This window comes from Oncorhynchus mykiss, chromosome 21, assembly GCF_057628025.1.
Source record: "Oncorhynchus mykiss isolate SJ-2025 chromosome 21, ASM5762802v1, whole genome shotgun sequence".
Taxonomy (NCBI): domain Eukaryota; kingdom Metazoa; phylum Chordata; class Actinopteri; order Salmoniformes; family Salmonidae; genus Oncorhynchus; species Oncorhynchus mykiss.
This window is the reverse complement of record NC_143042.1, coordinates 36784049-36793507: the sequence shown is the minus strand read 5'-3', so window position 1 is coordinate 36793507 and position 9459 is coordinate 36784049. Positions and strand designations below refer to the sequence as shown.

Sequence of the window (9459 nt, the reverse complement as noted above, 5' to 3'; positions counted from 1 at the left end):
GTTTCCGTAGTGTAGTGGTTATCACGTTCGCCTAACACGCGAAAGGTCCCCGGTTCGAGACCGGGCGGAAACAATTTTTTTGGCGGGCAATAATACCTGTTTTCATACACAGTACTTAAGCGTTCAAGTATTGCAGAGAGCAAGTTATGGCATGCAATTATGAAATGGAACGCTTTATCCACAGCTATAATTTTTTTTGTGTCTAAATAATGCTCTCAGAAGTAGGTTTTGAATTATATTATTTATTTCTATACAGACATAAATTAATATATAATTTTGGCAAATGTATTTCATAAACATTTTTTTTATTTTTTTTTTAAGTATTTAATTATTTGATACATTTATTTCAAGTGTTATTTTATCCCCTTCAGGTTGTAATGGAGTCGGAGATTAAGTTTGTTAGTTTTTGTAATTTCAAGATTGCTCTCACCATATTAGTTTTAGATTATAGGAATGATGAACTGCTCTCTCTCCTCCTCTGTCTCAATGCGTACTGTGTGGCTTTGTGGCTGGCCTCTGTGTGTGTGATGTGTAAAAGAGAAAGGCTATTATTAGTGGACAGTGAGGCTGCCTTCCAGCGATTCAGAGATATATTAGACAGAGGGTGTCTAGCCTTCGACAAGCTGCTATGGAACAGTCAGTACCTTAACAGCCAGCATTCAGTAATGAATGGGGACTGAATACAGGAAAAATAGTTTTGCTTTGTGTTTACACATTCTTCTTCAATTAGTTGGCTAAGACATTGATTATTGTGATGTTATGTGTTTATATAGTATAGAGTTTGAATTCAAGCAACAATTCAAAAACTAGTAACTGAGTTTATGGAATACTAGGGCTTAGCGTTTTACTGAAATGCTGTTTTTTAAATGTTTTATTATACAAAATATACAAAAAAATATATATATATATATATTTACTTCGGTTCAGTTATTTGAATTGCATTTCGTTCATTTTGTTCTGTTTGATCGATTTGCAGTTTCTGTAGAGATAAATAATGGGAGTTGTAGTTTCCAACAGGCCAATATACAACATGGTTTTGCGCAGAAAACGTGGTAATTAACTACAATGACCATAATCCGTTGCGTGCCCGCTTACTCTTGTACAGTCTGCAGGGCAGACAAACAGCGACCAAGAGAGATTTCGAAAGCAGTTACTTTGCGAGCCTGAAAATACATGATTTAAGAGATTGTAAATTCAATAAAGTATGAATTGTTTACATTGAAGATCTACAAAAATAGTGATTTTGGCAGACAACGTAGGCAGCAGCTCTATAGAGATGAGATTACTTGAAATGAAATAATAAAGTCATCAAATAAAACAAAGATTTTATTAAAGTAATGTGAATATCAAATCAAATGTATTTATATAGCCCTTCGTACATCAGCTGATATCTCAAAGTGCTGTACAGAAACCCAGCCTAAAACCCCAAACAGCAAGCAATGCAGGTGTAGAAGCACGGTGGCTAGGAAAAACTCCCTAGAAAGGCCAAAACCTAGGAAGAAACCTAGAGAGGAACCAGGCTATGTGGGGTGGCGGGTGGAGATTATAACAGAACATGGCCAAGATGTTCAAATGTTCATAAATGACCAGCATGGTCCAATAATAATAAGGCAGAACAGTTGAAACTGGAGCAGCAGCCAACCCAGACAGGAAGATCACATCAGTGATTCAACCCACTCAAGTGACGCACCCCTCCCAGGGACGGTATGAAAGAGCCCCAGTAAGCCAGTGACTCAGCCCCTGTAATAGGGTTAGAGGCAGAGAATCCCAGTGGAAAGAGGGGAACCGGCCAGGCAGAGACAGCAAGGGCGGTTCGTTGCTCCAGAGCCTTTCTGTTCACCTTCCCACTCCTGGGCCAGACTACACTCAATCATATGACCCACTGAAGAGATGAGTCTTCAGTAAAGACTTAAAGGTTGAGACCGAGTTTGCGTCTCTTACATGGGTAGGCAGACCATTCCATAAAAATGGAGCTCTATAGGAGAAATCCCTGCCTCCAGCTGAGGCCTGCGTCTTGTGACCATAGCGTACGTGTAGGGATGTACGATAGCGTACGTGTAGGTATGTACGGCAGGACCAAATCAGAGAGATAGGTAGGAGCAAGCCCATGTAATGCTTTGTAGGTTAGCAGTAAAACCTTGAAATCAGCCCTTGCCTTGACAGGAAGCCAGTGTAGGGAGGCTAGCACTGGAGTAATATGATCAAATTTGTTGGTTCTAGTCAGGATTCTAGCAGCCGTGTTTAGCACTAATTGAAGATTAAGATTAATTGTCAGATTCAACAGAAGATCTCTTTGTTTCTTGGGACCTAGAACAAGCATCTCTGTTTTGTCCGAGTTTAAAAGTAGAAAGTTTGCAGCCATCCACTTCCTTATGTCTGAAACATATGCTTCTAGCGAGGGCAATTTTGGGGCTTCACCATGTTTCATTGAAATGTACAGCTGTGTGTCATAATAACTGATGGTTAATAAATGATAACCAGTCAATACCATTAAAGGACTTTTATTAGTTGTTTTATTCTGTGTTGTTACAGCATTCAACCCATATAATGCATAGTGAATTGAATATCAAAAACCGTGATTATTTTTTCATCATCTAACCGAAACCGAAACGACCACAAAAAGCATTAATCGCCCAGTACTATGGAATACCAATGGCAAAGCATAAAATGTTCATGGCGTTGTCAGGTCCAAAAACTGTGTGCTAAATACATAACAATATGATTTAATCAGAGCTTTCAGTCCTCGTTAGTATAGTGGTCAGTATCCCCGCCTGTCACGCGGGAGACCGGGGTTCAATTCCCCGACGGGGAGGTATACGTTTTATTGTGTTTTTAATATGTCTGTCTGTGAGATACGCTTCACACTAAGAGGCCATTCAGATCTTGACTTTACGGTCTCTTCAGGCCAGTACTACAATTACGACAGCAGTGGGCGGTATCTCTCCAACAGTGTGATCTCAGACCAGTGTCACGGTATTGTGTTGAAAATCTCCCCCCTAATAATTTCCTTAGTTTTGTGGCTAAAGTCAAATACTTTCTGTGACACACATCAGAGTCAAATACTTTCTATAGAACAAACTTCACGACAGGATAGGTAAACATAAATGTATAATTAACGTATGTGTGTTATATTAAACATAGAGGAGGGAGTAAAATGTTGGCAAGGAATAAACATTTCAGAACAACTATGGCTGAATTATTATCCTTATACTTTCAAAAATACTAGTCAAATAAGACATGGGAGAGATGACGAATTTTGGCAAAGAGATTGATTTATAGACTAAATTCAGACACAATCACGAATATCATTTGATAAATATATATCTTAAACAACTGCATTTTCAAGAATGTAATATATAATCGGAAAATTCATTCAAAATAATTAGGGGACTGACCCCGGAAGTATGATATAATGGTGAGTCACTTTCAAGGTATATAGGCACACACACACACACACACACACACACACACACACACACACACACACACACACACACACACACACACACACACACACACACACACACACACACACACACACACACACACACACACTGGACCAACATTGTCCTTCAAGCGAGATAAATATAAATGCTAAAGTTTTTCATGCCAGATTGACATAATTTACATTGCCATACTAGCCGGATTAATATGAATAAATGATATGTTCCTTGGAGAACACAGAATGATCAAGCTATTGAGTAACAGAAGATCAGAGACCATTGACAGCCATTTTACCAGTAGGTATAGCAAATTGTCATGTTTCATGTTCAACAACACATCAATCACATGTGATAACAGGAAACACAGCAGGTCAAAAGCAAGCTTAGTGTAAGTCCAGGGGCCTGTTGCACAAAAGTAGAATTAAGACATCCGGGATAAATGACTCTAAAACTGCACATTTTAGAGTGGCCTTTTATTATCCCCAGCACATGTTGCACCAGTGTAATGATCATGTTGTTTAATCAGCTTCTTGATATGCCACACCTATCAGGGGCCTGTTGCACAAAAGTAGAATTAAGACATCCGGGATAAATGACTCAGCTGAGCTCAATGAAGCCAAAACATGTGCGTCCAGGCTTAATTGGTTGCACAAAGACCAAGCCAGGATGAGCAGACACGGATTCATTAAGCCAGGTGAAACCAATCCTGGATAGGTGCGCGCTCACGGCTCACTCAAATAGACCCCGCCACAGATCACAGATTAACTGATTTACCATGGCAACTAGAGCCGCGTACTTTTCCCCGTCGGAAGCACAAATCCTCATGGAGGCATACGAGGAGGTAAAAGATATAATTAAGAAGAAAGGCAACACCGCCACAGTGATAAAGCAAAGAGAAAAAGCGTGGCAAAGTATTGCAGACCGCCTGAATGCGTAAGTAGTGCACAATTACACACTCACCGCTCCGCTGAAACATCACAATTACAATTCAAATATTTAATTCACATCTCCAAAAATGCAGTTGTACTGTAATTATGAAACGGTTAATTTTTTTTATTGAAATGCACTGCAGATATGAGTGAAATTGTGTAAAGTAACTCCATCACACTGTATAAAGCTATGATAAAATTTTTGATATTTTTACTGAAAACAAGACAAAAATACCAAGTAATTTTTTGCAGTGTGACTCCATTAAGTGTGTGTGTGTGTGTGTGTGTGTGTGTGTGTGTGTGTGTGTGTAGATTAAACATGAACGGGCCAAAACGGACATGGCAGCAGGTCAAAATCAAATACAAGAACATTCTGCAGAATGGTATGGTCCCTGACTAATATTTAACAAAGCACAAGCATATATTGTACCCAGAAGGTGCCTGCTCACACATTGTCTGTACTGTTTTAGCAGTGAAAAAGAATACCCACAGACAAGGCACGGGTGGTGGGTCACCAAAGGCTGACCTTACCCCAGCAGAGGACATGGCCTTGGAGCTAAATAAAGGCAGGCCCGTCTTAGAGGGGATCCCTGGGGGGAAAGAGACGAGCATAGGTTCCTCCCAAGATGCCACCCGCTTCATTCAAGGTATGTCCTTCCATCTCTACATGGGATACAACCACATTCATATTGAATCAATTTGGACTGTCTGACTTTGGTTTACCTATTGCCTTGCAGTGTCTGGCAGCACTGTGTTCCTGTTAGAGCCACCAGCACAAGCACCAGACGATGCTGATCCAGTGAGTACTCCATCAAAGGCATACTGTAGGCCTGGCATGTCTTGTCTACTAGCTTCAATATGAATCCGATTAAATGTGATAGGGTGAAGGCCCCAGTGCAACAGCAACAGCACATGATGGAGACGATGATGAGGAGGAGACCATCTCTCTGGATTCCAGAAGGCATGAGGTATCATGTTAAGACTGTGAAAGTACTATTTACTCTACAATGGTGAGGAGTCCTCATCAAAATCAAAAAATCTAATTTCTTTTACAGGACCCAGATGCTATACAGTGGGGAAAACCAGCCTGGCAACATAGTGCGTATTAATAAAAGGACACCACATCCTGCCAAATTCCAGCTGCGCTAATTGTATTGTGTTCACAGAGCTCACAAGCTATCAGAAAGTTGTATGGCAACCACCTCCGGTGCCAAATAGAACTGGCAGACATAGACATTCAGTACAAGAAGAAAAAGATGGAAAATCTTGCACTGGAGTTCGAAATAAAAAAGAGGACAATTAGGAAACTGGACCTTGAAATAAAAAAACTTGAGAGGGAGGTGAGATATGCCTTCAATGTACACTGTATGCTAACTGTAACACAAATGTATTAATCATTATTTTTCTTTCCTCCCCCAGCTCCAAGAAGATGACACAGCTCAAAATAAAAATTAGGTATATTCTCGTAAAGTCAAGTGAGCCATGACATATGAGCTCTTATTGTGAGCACACAGGACGGTGGCATCTTTCTAAGGTTTTTTTTATTTTCCCAGCAATCAGTACAACCAAGTCATCGTTATAAGGCATCGCCCTCTTTTGCCCACCCCCCCCAGCACCAGGTGTGGCCACTAGCCTATATGAAGGCCCAAAATTGTGTGTTCCTTTCTGCTCTGACAATGGCATGCCCATTCGTGCGAGATGTGGTGGATGAAGAAGCACTTGTGCAGAGGAGAGCCTTCAGGTGAGAAAGGGTCTTCAGGGACCGGTTGGACCCACTGGCCTTCCCTGATGACCATCTATATGAAAGATACAGGTTTTCTGCAGATGGCATCAGGTATCTATGCAGACTACTGGGTCCCAGGATTAAGCACCGCACTGCACGGAGCCATGCACTGAGTGTGGAGCAAATGGTTTGTGTGGCCTTGCGCTTTTTTGCTAGTGGAGCCTTCCTGTACTCAGTGGGGGATGCAGAACAGCTGAACAAGGCCACAATTTGCCGCACAATAAGGAGTGTGTGTCTGGCTATCAAAGCATTAGCAGATGTCTTCATCTCCTTCCCTGGCCACAGAAGACTCTGTGACATCAAAGAGGAGTTCTATAGGATTGCAGGTAAGAGGATCTACAAATTACAGGACAACTGTTAACACATAGTAGGATACTCATTACTTTGTGTGACAGGTTTCCCCAATGTCATTGGTGCAGTGGACTGCACACACATAAGGATAAAAGCCCCCTCAGGTGCCCATGAGGCCGATTTTGTGAATAGGAAATCCTTTCACAGCATTAATGTTCAGGTGAACATAACTTTTTGATATTGTCCATTGACGAACACTCTGCATTGCCAGTGATGTGCATTGATTGGTGTAATATTCCTCATCTTATGATTTCAGATGGTCTGCAATGCTGACTGTGTGATCAGCAATGTTGTGGCAAAATGGCCTGGCTCAGTCCATGACTCCAGAATCTTTCGGGCCTCTGAAATCTATCAGTGCCTATCACAAGGTAAGCCACACAACCCCTATTTATAACCATCATGGCTGTGTCAAGAATATCACTGTGTTTATGAGGTAGTAATGATGAGATTTTGTGTTGACAGGTGAATTCTCTGGTGTGTTGCTGGGAGACAGGGGGTATGGCTGCCAGCCTTTTCTCCTGACACCTTTCACAGACCCCCAGGAAGCACAGCAGGCCTACAACCATGCCCATGCCAGGACCAGGGCCAGAGTTGAAATGACCTTTGGCCTCCTGAAGGCACGCTTTCACTGCCTTCACAAATTAAGGGTCAGCCCTGTTAGGGCATGTGATATTACTGTGGCTTGTGCTGTCCTCCACAATGCCTGCCTGAGGAAGGAGAGGGCCCCCAGAGTGCCACCAGCCATGGACTGGGACAATCCGGCAATCTTCCCTGATGACGACAGTGGTCGGCTGCTGAGGGACCAATATGTGTTGAATTATTTTAGTTAGTATGTGTGCTTTCAATTTTGGTTAAATATGTCCTGCGGTGGCAGAGGAATTTGGGTTTTTTTGGGTTCGTTTTTTGACGAATTTGGCCTCTTATGATGTTTGTGCGGTATACTGTGTGTAATACAAGGCTGCAGGGAGGCTACTGCATCCATTCATTTGTCTGTTCAGTTGATGTGTATGGATTTGTCCTGCATTTATTTTAGTGTGCAGACATGCAGGGTGTGTTATACACATTCAAAGGTCTGTATATGTATCATTTTGTATAATATGCTTAGATTCTGTGCTTTCCATCTTGTAGAGTCACTGTGACTTCAGTTTTGAAAGGAGCTGATGGTTTACCTGCTTTGTTTTGTCCTTATTCAATAAAGGAACATAATGTTACACATTGTGTTTTTATATTCATATGGAATGTGTATTTGTTTATATGACAGAGTACTAGGGCCACACTGAAGAAAAAGGATAAAGTCATAAATTTATGAGGCTGGTTCTTTCTGCAGAAAAGCTACATATTGTTTTTACAGTTTTGATACTTATGACAATGTGATACTTAATATTCTGGCACATCAGCATGTCTTTGTTTATGAAACCATACTGAAGTACAATTTCACGAAATGCCCCACATCTGTCATTTTAACAACTGTCCTCCTTTAAAACAACTGGTTACAATATTATGACTTGTGTTTTTTTCCCCTCTGTGGCCCTAATATTCTAGCATTTTATATATAGCCTTATAGTCTATGGGAAACTGTAAATTATCTAATGATAGCAACATCATCTAAAAATCATTTATCCAAAATCATTGAAATTAATGATCACAAACGTTTAAATAACAGTGGGTCTAGTTATATGTGATAACAATGTATAGTGAGCAGTGAAATAACTATTGGTTTCCATTTGTGGTGACTGCTGACTGACATTAGGGATGAGATTAAATAGATCCTGGAATTTAGCCTGGTCTGGAGCAGGCTAGCTCCACAGAATAAATCTCCATGGTAATTTATACCATAACATATCCTCCTGCCCCCTATCCATCTTTAGTGCAACCGGATTACAGATCAATTGAGCCAGGATCACCAAGATATCCTGGCTTAATCCCTTATCCTAGTTTTGTGCAACAGGTCCCAGGTGGATGGATTATCTTGGCAAAGGGATGTAAACAAATTTGTACACAAAATTAAGATAAATAAGCTTTTTCTTTCTGGGATCTTTTATTTCAGCTCATGAAACATGGGAACAACACATTACATGTTGTGTTTATATTTGGAAAGACTTTCCTGGGGCCTAATATACCTAATTTTTATTTTGAGCTGTGTCATCTTCTTGGAGCTGGGGGAGGAAAGAAAAATAATGATTAATACATTTGTGTTACAGTTAGCATACAGTGTACATTGAAGGCATATCTCACCTCCCTCTCAAGTTTTTTTATTTCAAGGTCCAGTTTCCTAATTGTCCTCTTTTTTATTTCGAACTCCAGTGCAAGATTTTCCATCTTTTTCTTCTTGTACTGAATGTCTATGTCTGCCAGTTCTATTTGGCACCGGAGGTGGTTGCCATACAACTTTCTGATAGCTTGTGAGCTCTGTGAACACAATACAATTAGCGCAGCTGGAATTTGGCAGGATGTGGTGTCCTTTTATTAATACGCACTATGTTGCCAGGCTGGTTTTCCCCACTGTATAGCATCTGGGTCCTGTAAAAGAAATTAGATTTTTTGATTTTGATGAGGACTCCTCACCATTGTAGAGTAAATAGTACTTTCACAGTCTTAACATGATACCTCATGCCTTCTGGAATCCAGAGAGATGGTCTCCTCCTCATCATCGTCTCCATCATGTGCTGTTGCTGTTGCACTGGGGCCTTCACCCTATCACATTTAATCGGATTCATATTGAAGCTAGTAGACAAGACATGCCAGGCCTACAGTATGCCTTTGATGGAGTACTCACTGGATCAGCATCGTCTGGTGCTTGTGCTGGTGGCTCTAACAGGAACACAGTGCTGCCAGACACTGCAAGGCAATAGGTAAACCAAAGTCAGACAGTCCAAATTGATTCAATATGAATGTGGTTGTATCCCATGTAGAGATGGAAGGACATACCTTGAATGAAGCGGGTGGCATCTTG

General features: G+C 40.9%; 1 non-coding gene across 1 annotated transcript; it reads left to right on the top strand.

Moving 5' to 3' along the window:
• Positions 1-73, top strand: trnav-aac (transfer RNA valine (anticodon AAC)). Its single transcript has one exon. It is a non-coding gene; the product is annotated as a tRNA-Val (tRNA).
• The last annotated feature ends 9386 nt before the right edge of the window (positions 74-9459 follow it).